Source organism: Serinus canaria, chromosome 1, assembly GCF_022539315.1.
Source record: "Serinus canaria isolate serCan28SL12 chromosome 1, serCan2020, whole genome shotgun sequence".
Classification (NCBI taxonomy): Eukaryota; Metazoa; Chordata; class Aves; order Passeriformes; family Fringillidae; genus Serinus; species Serinus canaria.
In genome coordinates this window covers 30,982,550-30,997,365 of record NC_066313.1, presented here as the reverse complement: position 1 = coordinate 30,997,365, position 14,816 = coordinate 30,982,550, and positions in this window count along the sequence as shown.

Genomic DNA, 14,816 nt, shown 5'->3' with positions numbered 1-14,816 from the left:
CCTGTCCTGCTGGCCACAGCACGGCTGACACGGGCCAGAATGGCACTGGCCTTCTTGGTCCCCGGGGCACTCTGCTGGCCTGTGTGCAGCTGCTGCTCACCAGCATCCCCAGGTTCTTTTCCACTTTGCAGCCACTCTTTCCCCAGACCGCAGCACTGCCGTGACCCAAAGGCAGGACCTGGCGCTTGTCCTCATACAACTGGCCTTGGCCATGGATCTGTCTGCAGAGCCTTCTGCCCTCCAGCAGATCAACACTCCCACCCAGCTTGGTGTCACTGGCCAGCTTTCTGAGGGAGCACATGATCCTCTCATCCAGATCACCAGTAAAGACATTAAAAAGGATTGGGCTTACATTGATGCCTAGGGGACACTGAGCACCGGCTGGATGTGGCACCACTCACCACCACTCTCTGGACCCAGACATCCAGCCACTTTTTAACCCAAAGAAGAGTGCATCTGTCCAAGCCATGGGCTGCCAGCTTTTCCAGGAAAAAGCTGCAGAAAACAGTATGAAAGGCTTTGCTGAAGTCCAGGAAGGCACCATCCACAGCCTTTCCCTAATCCACTAGAAGGGTCGTCAAGTCATGGAAGATCAGGTTTGTTAGGCAGCACCTGCCTTTTCTAAACTCGTGCTGGCTGGACCTGATCCCTAAGTTGTCCTCTATGTGCCATGTTATCGCACTCAAGATGATTTTTCCTTGAAAACATTTAAAAAGGTGATATTAAATCTCATCCGACACTTGTGCATTAAGACCTGAGTCCTGCCCAAAGATGGACACAGCACAGCTAGAAATGTGGCTATCTTAGGCTGTAGCTAATGAAGGAAACAAGTGGTTTCATGGTTTGTGGAGTCTGTGAAGCTCAGGAGAAGTTACACCTCATTTACCTGCAGAGGTTTTCAGTGTAGGTGCTGAAATGAAATGTCCTCAGTCTTCTGTAGAGGCAAAAATAATCGCTGCAGGGCACTATTTGTCTAACCTGGTGCAGATGTGCAGAGAGATATGAATCATGCTCCAAAATTATTTGTTTTTTTTCAGAGACTAAAGTATCCCTGGATGGCTAGCTGGGATGTCAAGTTCTCCATTGTAAATACCAGACTTGGATGAGATTAGTCTTATTCCAGTCTTCAACATATAGGACTAGTGGTTTTTTGCATTACAAGCAGGTAGCTTATAAATAAAAAATGCCTAGGAAAAATTTGGATTTCTACAGATTTTATGTTTCTTCTTTTTGTAAGTAAAGCTTTCCATAAGTATATATTGCTAAAAGCAAGCTGTAGAAAACGAAGTTGCAACTTGAGGGAATATTTAAAATATTTACGATTTAGGTGGCAGATATGTTTCCAACAAAATTGTTTGCATATTTCCAGCACAGTTGAAAGGGAAAGCTTAGTAGGGGGTCATTCTAGCTTTTTATTCATATCACAGTACTTCAGCAGCCTCCCCAGTGTCATTTATGCAACACCTGCTCTAATTTCTTTCTTAAATTTTGTCACTACAATTTGTTGTCGCAATTTTTTTTTATCCCATTCTTCTTCTCAATACATTTACAAGGCAGACTTCAAAATAGTTTTTCACTGGTTATCTCTTGTCTTTTTGCTATTTTTTTTTCAATTGCTATAATTTGGGTTACTAAGGTGTATATTATGACCTCAAAAAGCATTTCAAGACACAATTTGTCTAAAAAATATTCTACTACATGGAACATAATAACATTGCTGTATAATATTGCTGTTAATAATTAACTTGTAAGTACTTCTGAGCTTTCTGTATATTTTCCATTTTGGCAGAACAATATCATGTTCGGGTTGTTCATTGATTACTTTTCTCATAGGAACAGAAAAAGGATCCAGAGGAGACACATAACCTCTGCTTTTTAGAGACATTTTATAATTTAGCATTTAATACCTTTCAAGAGATTAAAGGCTTCATTTTTACTTAATCTGTTTGGTAGCTAAGAATTTTATCAAACCTTATCATTTTTGCATCCAACACCTTCAAGAGAAACTGTTTACCTCTGATTAGGTCCTGTGTCTCAGCTGTTTGGTGTAGAAAACTAACATTCAGAGGAAGGGACGGCAAGTAGCAATTCAAAACATTAAGTCAGTTTTTGGGATGCTTTATGACCAAACTTAGGGATGAACACACCTAAATTAGGCACCCTCTCCTTCCTGTGTCTCTATATTTTTTATCTGTAGATTTAAACTCCTTGTAGTAACCTCAGGCTGACTTAAGCTGACATTTGCATGTCAATGTGAATGAATTCCCTGGAAGGGCTCCAAGAAGGAACAGGCCATGCATGGTAGAAAAAGCCCCAGATGCAAAGCTGACCTGGGGCACTCAGCCCACTCGGTGCATTTTAGCAAAAGGTGGAGGAAATAGCTGAGGAATGGGGTATCTGAAGGCAGACAGCACTCTGAGAATCTGGCTCTATTGCTGCCAGAAGTGAAGTGACTCACTGAGCACTGTGTCAGCTCTCCACACACACACTGCTATTCCACGTCTTTGAAGGATTTTGCAGAAGGTCTGAGGAGCCAGTGGAGCATGAAGAGAGAGAGCTTCTCACTTCTTTGAGGGAGAAACCACAGCTGTGTGCAGTGCAAAGTGTGCTAGCTTGGCATAGTAGGATAGTAGAAAACATAGAATCTCCCAGAAGGATACAGGAGACAACACACAGTATGTATATTGTCTTTTTTTGTCCATAGATCTCGTATATTAGGAGATCAAGTACTACAGTTCTAATGCAGTTAAAATTATATTATCCTATACATCACCTCAGTTTAGATTATTGCTTTCTGCCGGTATCTAAAGCGTAGAGCTGTTATAATTTTAGTTATTGGCAGTACTGTGCTATAACCTACCTCAGCAAACCCAGTGCACTGCTTGTATACAGCTTAAAGGCTGACAACACCAGAAAGACCTGCATCCTTGATGAAAAACCTGTAAAACAGTGATGATGGAATAAGAGGCACTAAAAAAGGATCTTTTTTTTTTTTTCTGTTTTTTTTCCCCTTTAAAAGTTCTGAAGAAAATGTATTTAACATTTGTCTTTCAATGACCTTTACATTTGTTCTCAATCTATTTTTAGTAATCAAAAAACCACACAGAAATTAAGGGAAGGAGGAAGAAGAGTGAAATCTGGTAACAAAAGGAAGCAAAATATGATAATCCACAGAAGTAATAAACATGGACAGCAGAATTATGCCACCCTAGTGTGTGCTTCTTCTTTGGTCATATTATATAGGTCAGGATTATCCAACTCTGAGTTGAAGCATTAGAAAGGGAATCTCTACTTATTCATGGCTATGTGAAATTTAAAGGAAATTAGTATTTTTAAATTTCTCTTCATAGTTCTTGAAGTCACTTTGACAACAGGTTATTAAAATTAAAAGAATTGTCTATGCATGCTTGCCTATGCAGACACATAGGCAAGCATACATAGACACACACATCCCTATTAGGACATTGCATAAACTTACGGAATCAGGCTAAAAAAAACACCTGATGTGAAACATGTCAAGATTTCTTTGCAGATGTATGCCTGTTTATTGGAATAAAATCCCAATATTGCCGGGTGGAACGTGCCTGGGCTCGTCCGGCCCTGCTCTGGACCCAAGGTGGCAGCTGTGGTGTTACACCTCAGAGACACTTTTGGCTGGCTGGAAGTTGCAGTTAGGCACTTGGAACAAGTCCAGGAATGGTAGAAACTCAGTTTACCTCTAATGGAAAAGGTTCAGGCGACAGTGAAGAGGAAAGGGAACGAATTCGCCAGAGGGTTAAATCCAGAGTTTTATTCCAGGGTCACAGAGCTCTGAATCTCGGTAACAGCTCCAACAGAATTCTGACCACATGGTCTCCATGACTTTTAAGCCCACAGAGAGGGGGAAGGGAAAGGAGAGGTGAGCCACCAACCAGTGGGAGGGGGAGGGTCTCAGGGGACAATGACAGCTGGACAGGCCAATGACCCCAGGTCTGAGAAACATCTTTGGAACTTCTGCCAATCACACGACGCCCTTGCTGGAATGTGGAGCTTGACGGACATCACTTTGGAAAGGGGGCAAGGGGGAGGGGAAGGAAGAGGTTGGCGCACCTGAAAAGGAACTGGGACAGGATATTGCTTCACACTGCAACACCTGTTCCAACAATGAAGAGTTAATTATTTACAATCAGAAATGAGTATGGAAATGCACAGAAATCACAGTAGAGTGAGAGCCTTGGTGGTTTTTTCTTTTTCTCCTTTTTCTTTTTTCTTTTTACTTCTCCCTGAAAACAAGCTTTTATGTTGAATACATGATTATAGGATATTTGAAAGAAAAGACCTAAAACAGAAGATTTGCCCTTATCTGTTGAGAAATAAAAGGCACAGAAAAGAACTGTAATGCCAGGGAATCAATTGGATTGAGCTCATAGATAGTGCTGTAGGCCTAATAGCAAGGGACTGCAAGAGACCAACACGACAGGAAAGGCAGGAGTAAGAAATACTGTGTGATTAGATAAGGGAGACAGGTAAGATTGGGATTATGTGCGATTTTAGTCTCCCTAAAATTATGGAGAAACCTTTGAGATACTGGCTGATGGCATGGGGCATGACAGACATAACAAATTAATATTTTCTGAAGCAATATATCAAGGACTCTTCTAAAAGTAATTTATTTCTAGATTTTCTACCATTTCATCTCCAAGATACTAATAGGCACAAATGAAATACTCATCTATTTTATGTAGTGTAAAAAATGTAAAGATGGGATATTTCCTTAAAAACGTTACCAGAATTTCAGCAGATTCTGAATGACAAAATAATATTTTAGGAAACAATTACTTGGGAGGGTGTGCCAGTATGATTTGCTCCTGGAAAGGAAAGACACATGAATACTTCTTAGTATAGTTTCAGTCCCAGCATAAAAGCCTTTACACAGCCTAGAATCCAGTGTGTTTTCAACTTGTGTTGCATTTCTCAGTTTCTGAAGCCTTTTATGCATTTTGAATGTTGCAATAAAGCCTCCTTACACGTCTGAACTTGCTCCAGAAATAAATCTGGGTCAGCACAGAGTAAGAGCTGAGCATAAGATCAAAGAATTGGAAAACACCTCAGTATATCCATGGACCAATCCCCTAATAAAGAGAGTCATATAGAGCAGGATACTCAAGGCTAATTGTTTTTTGGATGTCTCAAAGAACAGAAAAACTACAAGTCTTCTATTCTACTGGTTGACCTCCATCATAGTAAAAAAGTCTGTGACCAAAGACGGTCATCCACAGGATGATGGAGCTGATTCAGTAAGGAAAACAATAATATAATAATCCTTTAAAAACTGAAACTTTGACAACAAAGGAAAATGAGACTAGTAAAGGAAAAAAAGAAAAAATAACCAGATCCAAGCTGAAATGAAAAATGAACACAGAAGTTCCAGAAAATGCCAATTTAGTGGAGAAGTTTTGAAAACTTAGTACAGGAAATGAGCCAAAAACCCCTGTAAGGGTTTCATAACAAGCTATGTACATGCACAGCCTACAGCACAACAGCCCACAGCAAGTCATTTATTGATGCCACAAACAAGTAGTTCTCATCTATTCACTCTTTTCTTTATTTTTGTTTTTTTTTTGAAGCACTGAGAAATTATATCATCTTATGTATCACATGAATATAAAAAATTTTAAATGCTCAGTCTCTGGTTTAATGGTAATTTGGTTATTCCTTAATTTTTAATTTTTAGTGTAGTCTCTACATTCTGTGAACTTTCACACTGAACTTGAATGAGCTGATAACTCTTATTTCTATTAAGCATTTGTTTACTCTACTTGATGCTTATTCATCACACAGAAATATAATTTTCATCCAGTATCCTCTCACAGCATAGAAATGTTGTCTCTTCCCAAATCCACAATAGCTTGTTGTCCACCAGCTCCCCTGGGTTCTTTGGAAGGAGCTGAGCTGCTTTCCAGCAGGTCAGTCCCCAGCCTGTGCTGCTCTGTAAGTTTATTCTTTCCCAGGTGCAGCATCCTGCATCTGCCCTTGTTGAATTTCAAAAGTTCCTCTCTGCCCATCTCTCCAACATGTCAGGGGCCTTCTGTGGGGCTGCACAGCCCTCTGTGGTGTTGGCCACTCCTCTCAGCTTTGTGTGAGCTTGCTGCAAAGTAATCTGCCCCTTCAACCAAACAAATGATGGTTAGTCCAACAATACTGGGCTCATTATTGACCCTTGGAAGACACAACACTAAGAGAAACAATCCAGTCCACTCACTTTCTAGGACTATATAATCACAATTGGCCTAAATTTGACCCAGAAATCCTCTTTCAGCATTCTAGTATATTGTGAAATTATCCTAAATACTCCAAAATGCCTGCTTTTTGCCTGCAGGGCTATTGAAACTTCATATTTGAGGGGGAAAATATTTTTCCAACCCCCAGCCTGATGAGGAAGTTTAAAAGGTTTATTAGGTGATGGATATGTGTTTTATCATACAGCACCTGAGAAATTTAGATGCTCAGCTCAGAAAAGGCAGAATTGTTTTCTAGACATTACCTCACCTATTGTGACTTCTTCATACCCCACTTGTACCATGTGAAATTGCCCAGCTTCAAAGGTTTTCCAAGCTATTGCACTGGCATCTAGTGTCAGTGGTGCAGGTATTCCAGCCCTTCTTCACTCCAGTTACCCTCTCTATGCAATTATTTAGAAATGCAACTGTGAAAATTGCTAGTGCATTTTGGAATTCTATTGCATTTGAGTCTCTTCTGGTCATATGAAGCCAAAATATGGTATAAAGCCTGTAAACACTCCTTTCCGCTTTTGCACTACAGTACAAAAATTTCCCCCCTTTTAGAGCACTCACAGCCATGAAGAGTCAGGCTTTTCAGCTCTGTGATTCTCTCAGAAGTATGTGGTTTACACCCATAGCATATGGGGCATAACATCCTATTTTTCAGGAAACTGTAGGGGTAGTTTCACTTCATAGTATCTTGCTTGACACAAAGAAGCTGGGATTGAAGATGGAATAAAACAGTAGATGCTTGGTGGACAGAGGAGTTTTTGTAAAAAAGATCATGTCAAATGGAGGCAATGGTTACCCTAAGGGATTCTTCTAAGGTGTTTTTCTTCTGATTAATTCATTATCTGTAAATCATAAATCTATAAAATTTGAACACCACTAAACCCAAAACTAAAACTTGAAATATAATTTTAAATTGTGACTATATATTGCTGTATGTGTAATCTGTAAAATATTGATGATTTTAATGTATGCTATCTCCCCTTCCTCACACCAACATAATTACAAAATTATATGAGTCGGTTCTAATGAGCAATAGTAATAATTAAGGAGAAAATGCACTGGGCAATGGGCATTGGCCTCCTATCTAGTGCAACATGGCATAATTCTCAGTGCTTCAATTCCCTTATTGTCTGTGCATGCTGGAAATTATAGTTTCCAGAAGACAGACTAGAAATTGGAAGAGATCAAATCTTCCCTTACTTTTGAGACATCAACGTAATATTTTTATGGTATTTGCATTGTATGTGCATTTCCATATTTACAATGTCATCCTGAGATTAGTTTAAGGAATATTGCTCTTTATAAGCCCTTCGTCTACAATTACCATAGGTAAGTGCATAACTATTTTTCTTTATACCTGGCTGTAACTCTTTATACTTTGGTACTTCTTTTAGGACATAGCAACTTTCATACACTACTTTTCCTGTCTTGCTTAGTTTCTCATCCCTCACATAATTGAATGAAAAACTTGAACCATTGGGGTAAAGCAGAAAATTGAGTATCTAAAAGAAGAAAAAGTGAAAAACTAGATGAAAAATAATGAAGCCTGTATGATAAGCAGCAGTACGACAGTAATGGCAACCAAGAGTTGCACTGATGTTGCTTGAACCTGCAACAATCATGCTTCAATATTAACTGACATACACCAAAAAAATTACAAGGAATTATTCTTAAAGAAAAAATATGAAGATGGATCTGCTTATAAAATTATTGAATCATAAGACACGTACACGGTGAAGCAAAGGTTATGCAAAACTGACTCAGGCTGTGCAAGGTGGGGGTAACCATTTTCTCCCAGGCCACTAGTGATAGGAAAAGGGAAAGTGGCTTTAAATTCTACCAGGGGAGATTTAAGTTGGGCATTAGGAAAAATTTCTTCACTGGAAGAGTGGTTAAGCATTGGAACAGACTTCCTAGGGAAAGGGTGGAGTCACCTTCCCTACAAGTGTTCAAAAAACAATTGAATATGGCACTTCACAATATGGTTTTGTGGGTGTGAAGGTATTCGGTCAAAGGGTGGACTTGACATCTTACAGGTCTTTTTCCAATATTAATGATTCTATGATTGCAGGAAAATGTAGCATCCTTGCTTTGTACTATTTCATTCCTTTGGTTCTCCCTATTTCTTGTTTCTGTTTTAACATTCTCTAATTCTAAGTTTTTCAACTTTAAATAATTATTTGTTAAACTTGAAAACAGTGACATATATGCTGCATTTCAGCAGGACCACAGAAAGCACAGAATGTTAATCATGTTAAGATGTTCACAACACTGTTGAGTTCTGATTGAGTAATATTTCCTGTGAAAGAAATTATTTATCATTATTCACTGGTACATATTTTTTCTAAGTAGTTTATTCATCAGTGCTTCGACTGGCACAATTTTAAGTAATTTTTGTGACAATCCCAGTGATAATCCTTTTGACAGGACAGCTATTATATCTGTTAATGGAGAAAGAAGCTTCTGACTCACCAGTGGATATATTTTCTTTTATTCAAGATAAATGTGGATAAAGAAAAACCTCACATTTTAAGTTCAATACTCTAAAACCTCAGATTATTGAATATAACCAGGGAAGCTTCATTTTGCTTTAACAATATAGGATCCCTGTATCTGATTTTCCCATTATGGTATACTTCATCCTCAATAGATCAATTTCAGTGTGACATCCTCATTCATATACTTCTTACTTTAGATCCCTTAATTATTAATTTTTTTAATTATGCTCATCACAATCTCTCTGGGTGCCCATGTAAATTATTAAGAAGAATGAGTAATGGATGACTGATGTGAAACTAAATTGAAAGAGACTCAGCTGCACAATATAATATAGTCCTTACCCAATGCCTTGTTTCTCCCCCAAGGCGAAAGCCTCAGTCAAGGGGTTTGAAATGTGCCCAGAGGGTCAATGGGTTTAGCCTGTGCTGACCTTTACAGGGAAATCACATCAAAAAAGAGCTTCCAAGTAGATTTTTCTCAGCCACTGTGAGGTCAAAATTATATATATATATATATATGTATAATTATATGAAATGTGGAAATAATTTCCCCTATGTTTATGTTCCCAAAGCAGAGGTGTCTGCAGAGAAGGTAGGTTTCTAAGTCCCCATTACAGTGCCTGGAGGTGTAGTCAGAAAACTCCAGAGAGCAGTTTCTGTCTTCATAATGATACCCTGAGCTATGCCAGGCATCTACAGAGGTGAGAGCCAAGATGCTGAACTCATGGGAGACGTTGCTTTCTGGACTTGCTGCTGGAGGATAGATGGGCTAGCCCATCTCAAATGGCATCTCAAATGGTACCTGTGATAAGGCAGCTGAATCATGCCCCTGCATGCTCCAGTAGATCAGCTGACTTGATTTCACCTCAGACAAAAAAGTAGAATTAGAATTTAGGGCATTAGGAATTCCTGAAGAGGGATGAGTTCCATCTTAACACTTCAAATAAATGCAGACACATGTGAACTTCATCTGAAGAGACTGGAAGCAATAGTCTTCATGCCACTGTCAAAATAGCAAGGAACTCTGCATGCAATTGTTGAGCCTCAGATGGTCAACTACATACAACATCTTGAAAAGACATCAAATCAAACTGGTAATGAATAAGTATCTTTCATTACTCTAATTAAAGCCCATTATAAATATAATGTGTGAGTTTTCCATTTTAAAATTCTGTGTTTTGTTGAAATTTGAAAACCTATTTCATATTTAGATTATAGATATGATATTTTTCCTACAATGAACTAGAATTCACAGCAAGGGAATTGCATTCTGCTTCTTCTACAGTGTTGACTTGTCAGCAGCAACCTTTATTTGTTATTATATTTTTAATTAATTTCCAAAATTATGTATCATCATAATTTATTGTATTGTCCTTGGTCAAAAGCCTGAAAATCAATTTTTCAAGAAAAACCTGCAAATTACTAAATTAGTGAGGAGTAATATTAATGTTCCTGACTTCAGCCTTTCTGCAGATTTCTCTTCTTGGGGGCCTTCCTTTTTCTAATAGGACCACCAGATTTTCTTTCCAGAGTTCAACATATGCACTGCACAAATCTGCTTTGCTGCACTTACCACTGCAGTATTCAATTGTTTCTACAGAGCAAAAGCAATGGGAAGATTATTTTCATTGAGATATCTTATCACCTCTAAGTGTAGATCATTTTCTCTGCAGCCGAAGCTGAGGAATGGCTTCAAGACAAGAAAAACATGCATTCTGATTTTCTGTCTTTCCAGAAATCTCAGAAAATTGCAGTACTGTTACTGCCTACAGTGTCCTCACCTTTCTATCACTGCCTGAAGAGATTCAGACAAGGAGACATTGTTATCTAGTTGCATCTCAAAAATGCATCAGCAACAGGAATAGTTTCACATCCTGTGTTTGATCTTGTTCATGGACATCTTCACAAAACCTGTTGCCTATAAAGTGGCAAAGGCAGTATCCTAGATTGTTAGAGTTTAGATACATGTAGATGGGAACTCAAATAATCATTTTATCTATCCATAGATAAATATGGCCCCAGGGTAGAATCAAATTGACAACAGTTGATACATTTCTATCCTTCTTTTGAAAACTCAAGTGGCAGGAATTCCACTGCCATCCTTGGGTATTCCATTCCTTAATTATTCTTATCATTTTAAAGATTTCTTCCTACTATCTGACCTAGATCTCCACTGCAGTTTAACCCCACCACAACTATTCTCCTTCCAATAGATACATGAAAAATTTTATTTCTTTCTCTATGGAGCCTTTAAATTATTTGAAAATGATTAGCAGATCTTCATAGGATTTTCATTACACAGATTCAACCACTATGTCTTTTTGAGACTTTCCTACTAAGTCAAGGTTTTTATTCCTTTAATTTGTTTCTCTCTTCTGGATCCTGTCTAAATGCCTTAGAGTTTCCTTGGAACGCAGTGCTCACAAACGGATATTCCAGAGCAGTTTAAAACAGTTGACTGGAACTGAAGGTTGTTTCATGTCATTTAACTATAAAAATCCTGTTTATGAATTTGGTCTGAAGTTGTTTTTCTATGTGTCTGTATAAATATTATTATAATTACAATCCTATTGTCCTGTTCCTTTTCTGGTGAGCTGCTCTGTACTCAAACTCTTTCCACTCTATGTTTTGGGCATCGTAAAATGTACAGGTGGTATATAGGTAGTTGAAACCCAAAAGAATGGAAGTAGGCAAACCAAAGGAAAGTGATTTTCTGTAACATGTATTTGGGAGGTAAAAGAAGGCAAACACCGTGGCCAGACTGCATATGAATAATGAACACATCTTTAATATTACACTCTCAAAATGTTTTCCTTTAAAAAAAAGGATTTTTATAACTTGTTTTTTCCTCTTTGTCTGATTGATTTCAGTGACATTGCAAACTGTATTATGTTCTTCCAAGTTTTCTTTTGATTTTTTGGTAAATATCCAGCATATATTTCTAATTTTAATATATATATATAGTCAATGTGATAACCAGTGGATTACAGCTCTTTTCAGTGAATATTTTCTTTCATCTTTCCTTGATTTTTAATACTCTTCAAGAAAAAAAAGGTGTATAAGAAGATAGGGTTTCATAGAAATAAAGAAATAAAGAGACTCTCATGTTCTCTTTGGCAAGTTCATCAGTGTTCTCTTTAAACTAATAAAAATCCATTTTAAAGCAGCTCTCTCTTCTGTATGTTCCTGGAAGGAGAAGTTTTAAAAAACTGTTGGCAACTTTTTCAATAATAACAGAATAAAATTCCTAAAACCTGAACTCTTTAATTCTTGGAAATTTTAGTTTTCTCTCCCCCTCATGTTTTCATATTAAACTGGGAGATAATAATTTGCATAAATTCTAAGAGTTTTAGAAATCAATGTCAGTCTTCAAATTTGAGACGGCTTAAGACCCTCAACATGCTAATGATAATGCATGCATTTTTTACTGGGCCTAATTAATCTTACCATGAATGTGTAAAGCTTCCAGTATTGCCTGCTGAACAACAGGTACAGGACTGCACTTCCTCAAATACACAGGCTTCAATGTTTGAGTAGTGTGTTTCAGAGAAAATTTGTTTTGCATCTCTATTTAGAAATTATTTTACTTGGCTTTTTTCCCATTGGAAGAACCACCATTAGATCTTTTAACCTTAGTTTTGTTGAGAAATCTTAAGTCTGATATTCCTCTGTCAACAGGCAGACACAAAAAAAAGCAATTTCTTTTTAATTTGTTTTCTGTTAATTTTTTACATAATGAACATAGAAAATAGTAAAGGAGAAGCAGTTAAAGATAGGCCATAGATACGTGGTCTTCAGATACCACAAATGGCTAAGTAAATATCAGTACGGATAAATAAAAGTCATTTCAAGCCCTTCTGGACAGCCTTTCTATATAGGTGATATATATATATATATATATATATATAATTATGGCCCACTGTATGAAATCCTTTATTTGACTGTTAGTTGCTGGAATGGTTACAGTGCAGTTTTTTTTCCAGGAAAATGTCTCTCTTGACATCAGCTACCATAACTGTAACTTTAAAAATAGCACATTATCAACTAACCATAAATATTGAGATGAATTTCAGACTTAGCTAAGATAACTTTCTTAAACAACATAATAAAAACTGCCTTGATTAAGGATGAAATTTGCCCCCTGCAGATCTGAAGGCATGTGAACCACTCGAGTGCCATTTAAATCCTCCAAATGGAAGTGAAGTGGTGATCTTCACTCCAAGCACACATTTAAGATGTTCTTCTTTACATAAAAAGTTTAGTTCTTAAAATTTTGTTTAAAAATTAATATCAGTGTTCAGAGCAGAACATTTCTCATTGTGTCTAAATAATATTTTCAAGCCTATATCTCCAATGGATTTTGTTAATAAAGAAAATAATAGAGCCTCAGGAAATGGTGTCGTGATGGTAATAGACTAGTTCAGTAAAGCTTCTGATATTAATTAAGAAACTTTCATCTTTGAAGTGCAATATTAAAAAAATTTTTTATTAACAAAGCTACGTTAGGTCAGCAATAAAGTAGATTTCCCTTTGAACATTATATCTAATCAATCCAGAGAGAATTAACACAATTATATTTTATCAGAAACATGTAGAGGGAAGGATCAACAAGGGGGATGGAGTGTGACTTTGGTATTAATTACAAAACTGTTTTAGGAAATAATCAATCCTTTGTTAATCAGGTCAGGTATATGAAATGACAGAGAAATTATTTATCAAGCCACCAGGGTGAAAGTTGCACACAAGAGATTACAGAGATAAGTCTCTGAATTGTAGAGCAATCATATGAGCTTTTTCTTGCATTTTAGGTTGCATTTCTAATTGTATTTTATTCCAAATATCACTCATTAACTTAGAAGGAAAACATTAAATGCTATAAACTGTAAGAGACACATGAATTAAACAATCTCATTTTTCAGTGTTCCAGTTAGACTCTCAAAACATGATTATTATTTTTTCAGTTTTCATTTCTGAATGCCAACAGTGATTTGATGGAAAGGGTATGTTTAGTCTCTTCAGTCATTCTTGCAATAAATCCAAACTGCTTTATTGAAACAAGAGCCACGTGAAAATTTATTGCAAACTGCATAACAAACCCCATTATTCTTACATAGAGAGCTGTCATTTCTAAATTTGACAAGTTCCCTAGACCCTGCTCTTCTTTCCAAAATGCAATACAAGTAAACTGGAAAATAGGAAATTTTAAATCTCACTATAAAAAGATATTTGGGAATAACTAAGCAGCAAATTAGGCAGAACTCCTATAGTCCAGTCACAAGAATGTCTGTGAGAGGATCTGTTTGTTTTCTTCTCTATTTTATTGCATTATAACATTTAACTAATAATTTTTCATGCTTATTTAAACTTCCTTGAAAAAGATTCAAGGTCTGTCAGAAGCACTACTTTTTTTTCTACTTATTTCTTCCTATTTCCTACTTACTTAGCTCTGACTTTTTCTTTGATGTCTTTCAGTTAGTGCTTGGAACATCAAAATCTCTGCATAAACCTGATAGGTGAAGCCCAAGAATTAATTCATTTCTGTTTCCCCTTTTTTACCAATCTTACAATTTTGTAACTGTCCATAAATTTTGAAATGTGCATGTAATTCCTAGTCTGCATGAGCTGCTGCTTGTTTCACTCTGACATGTGGTAGCTCTGTCTCTATTACAGTACAGCCCAGAAACCATCCTTGTTGTACTACCTGACCAAACACATGCAGTGAGAGGTTTTGTTACATGGAATTTGATGACTTGATGATCTTGGAGGTCTTTTCCAGCCTAAATAAGAGACCTTTGATCAACAGTCTTTTCCAGACTGTTGATCAAAGGTCTTTTTCCTAGGAATCTTCAAATTAAAAAAATTGTCCTCAAAACAGTTGCTCTTCCCAGGTCAGTTGTTCGATTCTCTTGTTAACATCTGTCACAATGCTCATTGCCATTGGAAAGACACCTCCACGATTACTAGTTTTAGTGCAGCTTTTAACTACTACCTCATGGAAGAAAAGAGACAATGGGATATACAATTCCTCTCCTGTAGGGAAGAAAAC